Genomic DNA, 14286 nt, shown 5'->3' with positions numbered 1-14286 from the left:
TATCAATCATTTTGATAAAGGATATGCTTAATAAATTCATTAAATTATCAATTCTATACAATGTTAACAATTGAAATATATTTTTGACATATTTTTAATTCAATAATATATCGGACCATAATCGCTAGTGACAAACACATCGACATTCATAATTATTATAATGAATCTAATATTGCACTGTGAAATGTATACATAAGAAGTGAATCATCAGGTACACATTGAAATAATTTTGTCATTTTATACATTAAATAAAACTTGAATATATGCAACAATAAAATAAATTATAAGAATACTGGAATATAATCAATACTAGTGGTGCAGGAAAGTTGTATTCTCTATGTCTATTTGTATTGACATACATGTACACATATACAAGTAAAATGGTATATTTTCCATCAAAATAGAAGTAACATAATCACCATTACTTATTACATTCACTAAACTTTTTTTTAAAGAATGTCATGATTAAATCAGTTGACACAATTGCCTTGAGTTATTTCATCTTTTTTCACACTGTCAAGTACTAAAAAGTCTAAGTGCTAAAAGCCAATCTTTACCAAAGGAAACATGTAAACCTTTGAATAAACAATTATCAACTAATGAAACTCAAACAAGGAAATGTAATTTTAAATCAATTATTTAACTTCATATCAAACAGGATCATTTATTAACAAATTTATAATCAAGATCCCGAAAACAGCGTCAAAAGCAAAAAAAATGTAGTAATAAAAATATGAATGACTAAGTAGATTTGTATTTTTCCATCATTCTCAAGTTATTGGCTAAAAACACTCATCAATACATTTTCCAATCAAACACTTGTTTTTTAATAGCAAATTATTGCCCGAGTCCAAAAACAGAAAGATACATTAAAATACACCTTAGTTCCAACTATGAAAACTTTACAATAAATTGTCACGATTTTAGCAAATAACATCTTTGAATTAGTGGGATCATGTACAAATAAGTTAAATTCTTACTACAAATATACAGAAAAACATGTGCTGCAGTCTGCAGTGTATCTTTAACCTCAAGCTAATGTAAAATGTCTGCTAAGAATAATCATGTATTATTTCTTTCCTGAATATCATTCATTAAAAAATAAACAGTTGGGTATTCTGGAATAAAATGATGACACATCAACTGTAAACCTGCATAAACCAAGTGTGTGAATGAAAGATAAAGAGCTGAAAATGCTGAAGAGTGTTAGGGGATGAAATTCAATGAGCTCTCAAACTATTGAAAAGGGATATCAAGCTGGAAAAAAAAATCTAAAATATCGAAATCAGCTTAAGAATTCTCACACCCCTGATAGACCAAAAAAACATTACCTCATGGAAGGGGGGGGTCTGTATTAACACATCTGGCTTTTGAAAATGAATTCATGAAAACCTAATATGATTTTCAGCCTTACTAGTAATATCCTGTAACAATCGAGTTTCACAATACATGTCAGTCTAAATTGTATGGTTACAGATGTATGTTATCATAAGAGAGGACTATGAAGTATTAATACAATACATTTAAGCACAATAAAACTAGTAATATTCTGTTTACAAAAATGTAGAAATATGCAGTATTTTTTTTTAGATGGCACCAAGCAAAATGAATAAAGAAGGGTAATTCTTCTGCATCCATATGCGGACGATGTGTATTTATAAGCAATTTAAACATGTGGTAAGTATAGCAGATAAATGACTATTCTGAACTTTATATTTGACTGTATATAAAACATATTTGAAGGAGTTCATAATCATATCACTGTAAGAGCACAGACTAGTTCAAGCAGCATGGTTTCTTTATATAATACACTGCTCTAAAAATTAAGCCAGATTTGAAAATCCTATCAAAATTAAAAACTAAACTAATGTTGAAGTCAAAATCACAAGAAAATTAAAACTGGCATCAGTTACCCAGCTGGAAACTAAAGAAAAAGTTAAGTGAGAGCGTTGATAGGCCATGAGGCAGAGCCAACTCCTTTATACTTTTCACAAGTGTAGACAAAGTTTCATCATCAGAATCGCAGTCAGAGTTCTCAGAAGATGTTTCTAGTTTTATTTGGTTACTTTAACAATTCAAAATCAGGGCACACTGTTAAAATCCAGTCACTACCAATTCAACCGTCATGTCACCAAATCAGATCACATCTGCGGTGCTCAGGGAATTATCAATGACCCACCTGACAAGCATGTTGGCTCCTGGATCCAACTTAAGTATGTAGAATGAAATAATATACAAATCAACTGTTCGTTTTCAAATTTTTTTGTCAATCCAATATCGAATTTGTAGAATTGATATCAGATTCAATATTTTAAATTGCTCTTACCAAACAAAAACCTGCCCAGTCAGTATGGTACTACAAGATTATAAAGAATATATTTTATACACTCTATTTACCACTGATATTTACAGCAAACATTCCAATTAAATGTTTCCAATTTATAAGAAAGTTTCAGCTGAAAATATGATCACATGTCAAATTTTCACTGCTCTAGGGCAGTACACGAAGCATTTGTCAAAATGGGAATAATGTTCTTTTACAACTAAGAAATACATTTATATCTGCTAAATGCTAACATATTCCTAAATTGATATTTTCTGGTTATTATAAATTTGAGTCAATATATTTTTATAACTTAATTGTTTACTAGATTTGCAATTGAAATTAATTTTGGTAGTGAGTGCAAATGAATGGATGGCTGATACTGACAGGATGTCATGTTGGATTATAACACTATGAACATTCTCACCTGGAATCGTATCTGACCATCAGCATTGTTAAATAGCCAGTGTACCAGTTCCAGGATTTCTCTCATTTGTTCTCTGAAACATTGCTTTTATATAAAAGCAAACAAATTGAAATTGACGAAAAAATGACGAAGAAGTATTTTGAAATTCGGTCAACAAATAAAGAAGAAGAGGAATTTTCTGTGATTTATGAATAATTTTGCATAAATTAGCATTAATAAATTTCAAAATTCTGTGTAGAAGTTTGGTGAACCTCATTCAGCTCTACGAGATGGAAGAAAAACAAGTGGAATGCCTCTGGCGGTCTCACCTGCATCACACGATTCACACAAAAAAATCATATAATTATACAATACTATGTTCATTGATATTTGACCTTGATCATGTGACCTAAAACTTGTCAGTGATACTTGATTACCCCTATATCCACATTTTATACACTATATCTATAAACTTTGAAAGTTATGACAGCAATCTAATAATTACCTCTCAAATGGCCAAAGTTCAATGGCCTTAAATGACCTTTGACTTTAGTCATGTGACCTGAAACTCGCATGAGATGTTCAGTGATACTTCATGACTCTTATGTCCCAGTTTTATAAACTAGACCAATATACTTACAGAGTTATCATGGTAATTCAACAAATACCCCCAACATGGCCAAAGTTCATTGACCTTTGACGTTGGTCATGTGACCTGAAATTCGCACAGGATGTTCAGTGATACTTGATTACTCTTATGTCCAAGTTATATGAACTAGAACAATAAACTTTCAAAGTTATGATGGTAATTCAACAAATACCCCTAATTTTACCAAAGTTCATTGACCTTAAATGACCTTTGACCTTAATCATGTGACCTGAAACTTGCACAGGATGTTCAGTGATAGTTGATTACTATTATCAGGGATGCCAGTGGCAAATGGTCCCAGGGCCTGAACTTTTTTTGGAAGGTAAATTATGTGCGCGAAGCGCACATGACGAGCGCGAAGCGCGAAGTCCCATTTGGCCGGGGTCCAGAAGCTCTGGAAGCTCTAGGGTTCTAAATGGTCTCTGATGCAATCTGAGCCTATTTTAGGGATCAATTTCCCAAAAATTTAGCTCAAGTTTTGTGCATTTTTTATGTTGCAGAGCCTCAACTTACAATTAATTCATGAAAAATAATCTGAGAGAAACGTTTCACTATTGTCTTTGTTCTCCAACCACTTCCACTGGAATTTGTTCTTGATTCCACTGTCTATTTGCTTAATGTTGGTTCCTCTTTCAACATCCATACTTGTTGAAAAATTATGATTAAATTCACAATCAAAACGGAGAATCAGCTCAGTATAACAACGTGAATTGAACGGGAGCGCGAAAACACCGTGTACTACGGCCGGTATAGGCATACACATCGCGCAGCGAATGCATGGCCATGCAACCCATGCCACTATCGCATTGGTATTACACTAGACTCAAATACAGTCGTTTTATCAAAATTCAAAGTTACGTTCACAATCCATACACGTTATAATGTACGGCGATCAGTCAACACCAATAACATACATACAGTGCAGTCTAGCGTAATGCGACCATATACACACACGCGCACAAAAAAACCTTGATTAAAACTAGCGTTTAACTGACCGGCTCGTAGGAGTCTAATTCCATTATATCACAGGATTTTTTCTTGCACAATAGCTTAGGTACATACAACAGCCGTACGGAGCAAAGACATCTCATTGAACGGCCGGATCTGGCCGTTGACAGTTCTGTCCGGCCTGAGAAAACTCGACCAGCCGGAACTTAAGGTCAAAAAAATGAAAAAGCCGGAATTCCAGCTATAGCCGGAACTCTGGCATCCCTGTATTTTGTCTTGGTTTCATGAATCAGATCCATAAACTTTCAAAGTTATGATGGTAATTCAACAGATACCCCCAATTTGGCCAAAGTTCATTGACCCTAAATGACCTTTGACTTTGGTCATGTGATGTGAAACTCAAGCAGGATGTTCAGTAATACTTGATTAACTTTATGTCCAAGTTTCATGAACTAGGTCCATATATTTTCTAAGTTATGATGACATTTCAAAAACTTAACCTTAGGTTAAGATTTGGATGTTGATTCCCCAACATGGTCTAAGTTCATTGACCCTAAATGACCTTTGACCTTAGTCATGTGACCTGAAACTCAGGCAAGATGTTCAGTAATACTTGATTAACCTTATGGCCAAGTTTCATGAACTAGGTCCATATACTTTCTAAGTTATGCTGTCATTTCGAAAACTTAACCTTTGGTTAAGATTTGGTGTTGATGCCGCCGCTGTCGGAAAAGCGGCGCCTTTAGTCTCACTCTGCTATGCAGTGAGACAAAAATCAAAATCGGTCAACAAATAAAGAAGTTTTTTTTATTTTGAAAAATGCACATAAATTAGCATATTTCATGAGTTTCAAAATTCTGTGTAGAAGTTTTGAATACCCAACCTAGTGCTATCATATAAAGCAGTGTTGTAATAAAAAAAGTTAAAAAAAACAAAAAACAAATAAAACGTTTATTGTTTTAAAACGTTTTAAATCGTTTTTAAACGTTTTTTTCCAATGAATGATGCAATTTTCCGTAAAACAATTAAACTATACAGTTTGATTTAAGCTCTTCATGTTTTGAATATACTTTTTGGAGTAAGTAAGAGAAGACTACAATTTTTGTTACTTCATTTCCAACAGAAAAGTTCAATTTCCCGCAAAAAATTACAAAATCATGGAAATTGAATGCCAAAAAAAAAACCCACTTAAGTTGACATTTTATACATTTATTCCTCTTACATGTACATGTACAAATAATGATACAGATTTTGGCGTTATACATGAATCAGGTTTTTGAGCAATACAGGGTCTGACATGCACTTGTGTAATATCATACCGCATACCCATGCATGCATCCCAAAATAGTCTTGAATGACATGGTGTGGCCCTGTCATGTGTATAGATTTATTAGGTGGTCTGTCTATGACAGATCACCTCTTATGTTTGTCCGAATTTTCTTTCTTTATTTTTTATTTCTTATTTTTATTTCCTCCATTTCTTGTGGACAGCAAATCTCTGAAAGTTCATATTCAATAATCATCAAAATATCACCACATATCAACATCAATAAGACCTCAATTCTGCAAGAATCTTAATGTCATGACGTCATCATGACGTCATCTAGACGCCATTTTGTAAAATCACATTATCAATCATATCTCCATTATCAATTATCAAAAATAAATCAAATTTACATGACATAAACTTCAGATCAAGGGTCATCAGGTCATGTCATCAAAGGTCACCTGAAGGTCACGACGCGCGCGTACGCGCGCGTCAAAATTTTAAAATGCTAAAAATCACTTTTTGACCAAAACAGAGTACGTTTTAGGTCATTTTAAGCATTTCAAAAAATTGCGCGCGCAAACGTATGCGCGCGCGTTTCCGCGCGTAACGCCTTGAATGCAACTCAGAAACACCGTTTTTTTTATTTCATTGCATTGATCATATAATTTTGAGCAATTTGATACCTTGATCAACCTTCTACGACCATTAATAAGGAAATTAACACCCGTTAAAGTTTGCAGCACGTGTGCGCGCGAGCTCTCACTATAGGCCATATATGGGCAAAAACATGCCTATAGAAAATCCGCTGTAGCTCTTCAGAACGCGTGGGGACCCCCAATTTTTTTTTCATATTTTGATAGAGTATGAACTAGAGATATAATTTCATGTCTCATTTGACCCTCAATTATATTATGACGTCATCAAAATGGCGTCGGAAGTCAAAAAATCCATTTTGCCTATTATGACGTCATTATAATTATGCAAATCTTGCTCTAACTCCGTGAATATCGGTCTATTTTCACCCAATTTTTGATATGTTGTAGCTTAGTTCTTACTCTTTCTGAGTTATTGCCTTTATTTTTCATTTTGATAATTAGATCATCCTCAAAAATTGCAAATAATAATGGCATGTCATTTTTACTCATTTTGCGTGTAATCTCTATGGGACATGACTTTTTCTCAAAACTAGATTCTACATTCTTCTATTTCGTAAGCCATATCTCCAATTTTTGTTGCTAGTTATCCCTGAGCTTTTAGTATGTTGTAGCTGAGATTCTAAGCTTTCGGTTGCGTATCCTTCATTTTCCGATCAGATGTCGGGATCATGCCCGTAATTAACTTGCAAGATTGGATTTGACATTCTGGTGTTTTGCTTACGTGTTAAGTCTATGGGAAATATTCTAGCTCAATCGGTTAGGCGTCAGACTTACTTCTCATTCCATCATGCAGGCAGGGGTTCGAGTCCGCGGGTGAACATGATTTTTTTTTTTTTTTTTTTTTTTATAGCTTTCTTGCCCACGATCAATTATAAGAATTCTAACAAATAATAGCTAAAATATTGCAAAATAAAACAGATTATAATTACTTTTTTATATCATATCTATTTATCTGTCTGTCTATCTACCTACATGACATATCTATCTCTCTGTCTAATATATATCTTTCTGTTTGAATACGTCCCTCTCTCTCTATCTATCCATATGTCTGTCTGTCTATCTACCTACATTGTATATCTATCTGTCTGTTTATCTCTCTCTCTCTCTCTCTGTCTAATATATATGTATCTATCTGTTTAGATATGTCTATCTATCTATCCATCCATCTGCCTGTCTCTATCTATCTATCTATCTATATATCTATCTATCTATCTGTCTGTCTGTCTCTCTATCTATCTATCTATCTGTCTATCTATCTATCTATCTATCTATATGTCTGTCTCTCTATTCATCTATATGTCTGTCTCTCTATCTATCTCTGTCTCGATCTCTATCAATCTATATGTCTGTCTCTGTATCTATCTATATGTCTATCTATCTATCTATCTATCTATCTATCTATCTATCTATCTATATATCTATCTATATGTCTGTCTCTCTATCTATCTATATGTCTGTCTCTCTGTCTATCTATATGTTTGTCTATCTATATGTCTGTCTATCTATCCATGAAGCTATCACGAGAAGGAGAACCATCTTCCAATTTCTCTCTTAATCCTTTGTTATCGCTTCCTTCGGGCGAAGGAACGATATCTAACATCAATTGGCGAGCCGCCAGGCGAAAGTTAGAGCCCGCTTACATAACGCGATAGGACCACGCAGCATGAAGCTATTACGAGATAGCTCGTAATAGCTTCATGATATGTCTGTCTCTCTATCTATATATATGTCTGTCTATCTATCTGTCTATCTATCTATCTGTCTGTCTCTCTTTCTATCTATATGTTTATATATGTTTTATTAATATAACCACCAATCATCTCTCTATCTATCTATATATCTATATATCTATCAATCTATCTCTCTATCTATGAGTCTGTCTCTCTATCTATCTATATGTCTGTCTCTCTATCTATATGTCTGTCTCTCTATATCTATCTATATATGTCTATGTTTTATTAATATAACCACCTATAATTTATCTCTCCATCCATCACTCCATCCATCTAATATAATTATCTTTCTTGTATGTATCTGTTTGATTATGTAAATCTGTTTGTCTATCTATTTTTCAATCTAATATCTGTTTAAATATTTTTTTCCTGTTTATCTATCTATACGACAGACCACCTAATTCGTCCGCATGACGAATTAAAATCTAGTTTTTATTTATTATTTTTATTTCCTCCATTTCTTGTGGACAGCAAATCTCAGAAAGTTCATATTCAATAATCATCAAAATATCACCACATATCAACATCAATAAGACCTCAATTCTGCAAGAATCTTAATGTCATGACGTCATCATGACGTCATCTAGACGCCATTTTGTAAAATCACATTATCAATCATATCTCCATTATCAATTATCAAAAATAAATCAAATTCACATGACATAAACTTCAGATCAAGGGTCATCAGGTCATGTCATCAAAGGTCACCTGAAGGTCACGACGCGCGCGTACGCGCGCGTCAAAATTTTAAAATGCTAAAAATCACTTTTTGACCAAAACAGAGTACGTTTTAGGTCATTTTAAGCATTTCAAAAAATTGCGCGCGCAAACGTATGCGCGCGCGTTTCCGCGCGTAACGCCTTGAATGCAACTCAGAAACACCGTTTTTTTTATTTCATTGCATTGATCATATAATTTTGAGCAATTTGATACCTTGATCAACCTTCTACGACCATTAATAAGGAAATTAACACCCGTTAAAGTTTGCAGCACGTGTGCGCGCGAGCTCTCACTATAGGCCATATATGGGCAAAAACATGCCTATAGAAAATCCGCTGTAGCTCTTCAGAACGCGTGGGGACCCCCAATTTTTTTTTCATATTTTGATAGAGTATGAACTAGAGATATAATTTCATGTCTCATTTGACCCTCAATTATATTATGACGTCATCAAAATGGCGTCGGAAGTCAAAAAATCCATTTTGCCTATTATGACGTCATTATAATTATGCAAATCTTGCTCTAACTCCGTGAATATCGGTCTATTTTCACCCAATTTTTGATATGTTGTAGCTTAGTTCTTACTCTTTCTGAGTTATTGCCTTTATTTTTCATTTCGATAAACAGATCATCCTCAAAAATTGCAAATAATAATGGCATGTCATTTTTACTCATTTTGCGTGTAATCTCTATGGGACATGACTTTTTCTCAAAACTAGATTCTACATTCTTCTATTTCGTAAGCCATATCTCCAATTTTTGTTGCTAGTTATCCCTGAGCTTTTAGTATGTAGTAGCTGAGATTCTAAGCTTTCGGTTGCGTTTCCTTCATTTTCCGATCAGATGTCGGGATCATGCCCGTAATTCACTTGCAAGATTGGATTTGAGATTCTGGTGTTTTGCTTACGTGTTAAGTCTATGGGAAATATTCTAGCTCAATCGGTTAGGCGTCAGACTTACTTCTCATTCCATCATGCAGGCAGGGGTTCGAGTCCGCGGGTGAACATGATTTTTTTTTTTTTTTTTTTTTTTTTAGCTATCTTGCCCACGATCAATTATAAGAATTCTAACAAATAATAGCTAAAATATTGCAAAATAAAACAGATTATAATTACTTTTTTATATCATATCTATTTATCTGTCTGTCTATCTACCTACATGACATATCTATCTCTCTGTCTAATATATATCTTTCTGTTTGAATACGTCCCTCTCTCTCTATCTATCCATATGTCTGTCTGTCTATCTACCTACATTGTATATCTATCTGTCTGTTTATCTCTCTCTCTCTCTCTCTGTCTAATATATATGTATCTATCTGTTTAGATATGTCTATCTATCTATCCATCCATCTGCCTGTCTCTATCTATCTATCTATCTATCTATATATCTATCTATCTATCTGTCTGTCTGTCTCTCTATCTATCTATCTATCTGTCTATCTATCTATCTATCTATCTATATGTCTGTCTCTCTATTCATCTATATGTCTGTCTCTCTATCTATCTCTGTCTCGATCTCTATCAATCTGTCTGTCTGTCTCTGTATCCATGTATATGTCTATCTATCTATCTATCTATCTATCTATCTATCTATATATCTATCTATATGTCTGTCTCTCTATCTATCTATATTTCTGTCTCTCTGTCTATCTATATGTTTGTCTATCTATATGTCTGTCTATCTATCCATGAAGCTATCACGAGAAGGAGAACCATCTTCCAATTTCTCTCTTAATCCTTTGTTATCGCTTCCTTCGGGCGAAGGAACGATATCTAACATCAATTGGCGAGCCGCCAGGCGAAAGTTAGAGCCCGCTTACATAACGCGATAGGACCACGCAGCATGAAGCTATTACGAGATAGCTCGTAATAGCTTCATGATATGTCTGTCTCTCTATCTATATATATGTCTGTCTATCTTTCTATCTATCTATCTATCTGTCTGTCTCTCTTTCTATCTATATGTTTATATATGTTTTATTAATATAACCACCAATCATCTCTCTATCTATCTATATATCTATATATCTATCAATCTATCTCTCTATCTATAAGTCTGTCTCTCTATCTATCTATATGTCTGTCTCTCTATCTATATGTCTGTCTCTCTATATCTATCTATATATGTCTATGTTTTATTAATATAACCACCTATAATTTATCTCTCCATCCATCACTCCATCCATCTAATATAATTATCTTTCTTGTATGTATCTGTTTGATTATGTAAATCTGTTTGTCTATCTATTTTTCAATCTAATATCTGTTTAAATATTTTTTTCCTGTTTATCTATCTATACGACAGACCACCTAATTCGTCCGCATGACGAATTAAAATCTAGTTATATAGATTTTTGAGGGGGCCATGCATTGAGGACTGAGGTCCCCTGGGATTGTTAGGGTTAAGGTTTGCTAGCTGATCATCTTATACTGATTAAAGTACTTTTCTTCATCTTTACAAAGCGCAAAGTTTCACCTGCTTTCATGTGTACCTCAGGAGTACGATGTCAGTTTTACAATCTATTAATCATCACCTTCCGCACAAAGGCCGTTAAGCGCGCACTGCGCGTCACCTTCCCATACAAAGGCCGTTTGCGCACAATGCACGTTGCCTTCCCAAACAAAGGCCATTAGTGCACTCTGCATGTCGCCTTCCCGCAGAAATGTCGTTAGCGTGCAGTTAACAGTGCGTGCTAATGGCCCTTATGTGGAATGGCGGTGGTTTGTAAAATATTATGCTTGTGCAACACTTCCATTTCATTCAAGTACTACTACATGTATGTATTTGAGCTTATTTTCAATAGTGTTTCTTTCCCTGTCCAAAAAGTGAGCACAACACTTAAATATCTTTGTTGAAATGAGAATATTCTTAATATGGATTGATGTACACAATTGAACTGGGAAGAAAGGAACATGACAAAGCAATGGAGAAGGGGAGAATAAAGGGGGAAAGAGAAAGAGGAGAAAAAGAGTGGTGTTGAGAAAGAGTTTTAATTAGTTAGAAGAAAATAGTACACCACTTCAAAAATAAAAGCATGAAAAACAAAATTTATCTAAAATCACATCCATGCAAATTTACAACACACAAGCCTACATGTATGCGGTGTTTTAAAACACGTTGTTTTAAAACATGTTTTAAAACACACCGTTAAAAACGTGCCAACCCTGATATAAAGCAAACAGAATTGAAATCGGACTTGAAATGACGAAGAAGAAGCATTTTGAAATTGTGGACAGACGACGGATGCCACGCCACGGCATAAGCTCATCCGGCCTTTCAGGCCGGATGAGCTAAAAACATAACAGAGCAGAGATAATGAAGAAAAACAAGATACACCACCATTATCATTAAGCCTGAGTCGAATCGATTTTAAAATCGGTGTTCGATCGATGTCATCGAGCGCCGGTGCAGATTTTGCAAAATCGGTGCATCGAAAAAAAAAAGAAAAAAAATACATCGGCCGGCAGATTCGTTTGATTCACACAATCAATCATCAAAATAAACAGAAATGTCCAACTTGACTACTAGTACTACTTACTTGATTTGTATTCCCCCCAAAATGAAACCGATTGTGTAATTATGATGCCTATTCACCATTAATTTGAAGTTTATTTCGATCATAGTTCGAGTCTTACTCGTCTGCTCGTGCCGAGATAATTTATGCACGATGAATTCATGAATGGAAATCATCGATTGTGCAGCGCATGCGCTGTACTGTGCTTTAATCAAAACAGAAAATGGCCGGAAAATTGACGCAATCAACGTAAAATAAACCTTGCTATCATGAACAATATTAATATCATGACCATAGAACATTATTTAATCGTAATATTTGACAATAATTTGCATATGATAATCATTAATATGAATTTAGAGCTTGATGTGAAACGTTTGTATTTCGTTTCAATTTTCAATGACGGACATCACATGACGATCGACTTGAGCGAGAACACTTGTCAAAAAAAAAAAAATTATCACGTCAGGATTGATTCTCGAACATAATTGTCAACATGCAGAAACTTTTTCAAGATCGTAATATCTCCATATAATAACATTTTACATCATGTAACATGACAAAACAGAGTAAATTGCGTGATATTTTTTTTCCATCAATTTGAAGCTAATTTGTGCCCAACTTCGAGCTCTGATTTTCATTAATGGAAAATATGTCCTACGTCAACGAACGCGCATGCGCATTGTGCTTTTTTTTCTCGGAGCTAGCTAGCTAGCTCCGGAGACGTCCAGGCCAGAGATGGAATTAAAATAAAAAATAATGCCAGTATATTTAATACTATAAATACTTCCATATGAACATGACATGCTTTGCTGACATTGTCATTATCTTTAATATGGCCATAAAATCTTATTAAATCGTAATTACTTAACATCCAATAATAATTCATATGAATTTAGTGCTCGATCCGAGATATATTTATTTCGATTGCATGCTCTTGTCTTGACGTGTCTAAAATTAAAAAAATATGGATTATCATATCAGGATTAATTCTCGAACATCGTCATTACTCATATTCCACAATCTTTCCTCACAATCGTTATATCAGCATTGAATACCAATTCAAATGACCATCCAGAGAAAATTACGTATTTATTCCCGTCAATTTGGAGCTCATTTTGGATCTAACTACACAATCTCAGGCAAGTTACAGTGCTCCCGCTGGTTGCACTTTTTTGCTGGCGATGGCCGGGGCTGCGGGCGGGGGTGGTGTGTGCGAGTCTGGACCGCGAATGCTAGTTGACCGAGAATCGTTCGGATCGACTCTGCGTGATTCATGTCTTTGATATTGTTTCATTTTAAACTTATATATTGTCATCTGCAAATATCATTGTTGATGATATTTTGGGAAGAATTCTGCATTGGTCCCGGCTTTTTTGTGTTTTGTGATCATGGAAAATACAAACGAACTTTGCTCTGTCATCTGCTTGTGCAACGCTCACCCAGCCAGCGCATACCGTCAGTGCATGCAATGCGTGCATAGTGCATCGACGCGACGGCCGGAGCAAAAAAAATATTGACTCGATTTTCCCCGCCGCGCCTTCAAAATTCGATTCATCGATGTTCGATCGAATTAAAGCTGTCGAACACCGGTTTTCAAAATAATCGATATGACTCAGGCTTAATTATCATCCTATATATCTGTCAGAATACAGGAAAATACCCCACCATTATCATCCACAATACTAGTATCTGTCAGATTACAGAAAAACAAGGCAAAAGCAATTTTTTCTGGTATTTACCACTTTTTACCGGGAAATATAATTTTCCACTCACTTTTCTATATAGGCCGAGAGCATTAGGTTAAAAATGGAAATTTCTGGTAACAAGCTGATTTTTTCAGGATAGGTCATGGAATATGTCCAGAATGACACACTAAAAGTCCTCATAAATCCTCCGTGGGGGTTTTCCGTAATCCAAGATGGCGACCAAAATGGCCGCCATTTACAGAAAATGGGTATAACTCACTCATTATTCACACTAGACATCAAATTTCAGTGCATATTTCATGGTTTAAAGAGGTAAAAGATCTAGTGATATAGGTTAAAGTGAAAATAAGCAGAC

This window comes from Lytechinus pictus, chromosome 3 (assembly GCF_037042905.1).
Source record: "Lytechinus pictus isolate F3 Inbred chromosome 3, Lp3.0, whole genome shotgun sequence".
In the NCBI taxonomy this organism is placed as follows: domain Eukaryota; kingdom Metazoa; phylum Echinodermata; class Echinoidea; order Temnopleuroida; family Toxopneustidae; genus Lytechinus; species Lytechinus pictus.
The sequence above is the reverse complement of the archived record's forward strand: the minus strand, read 5'-3'. Positions refer to the sequence as shown.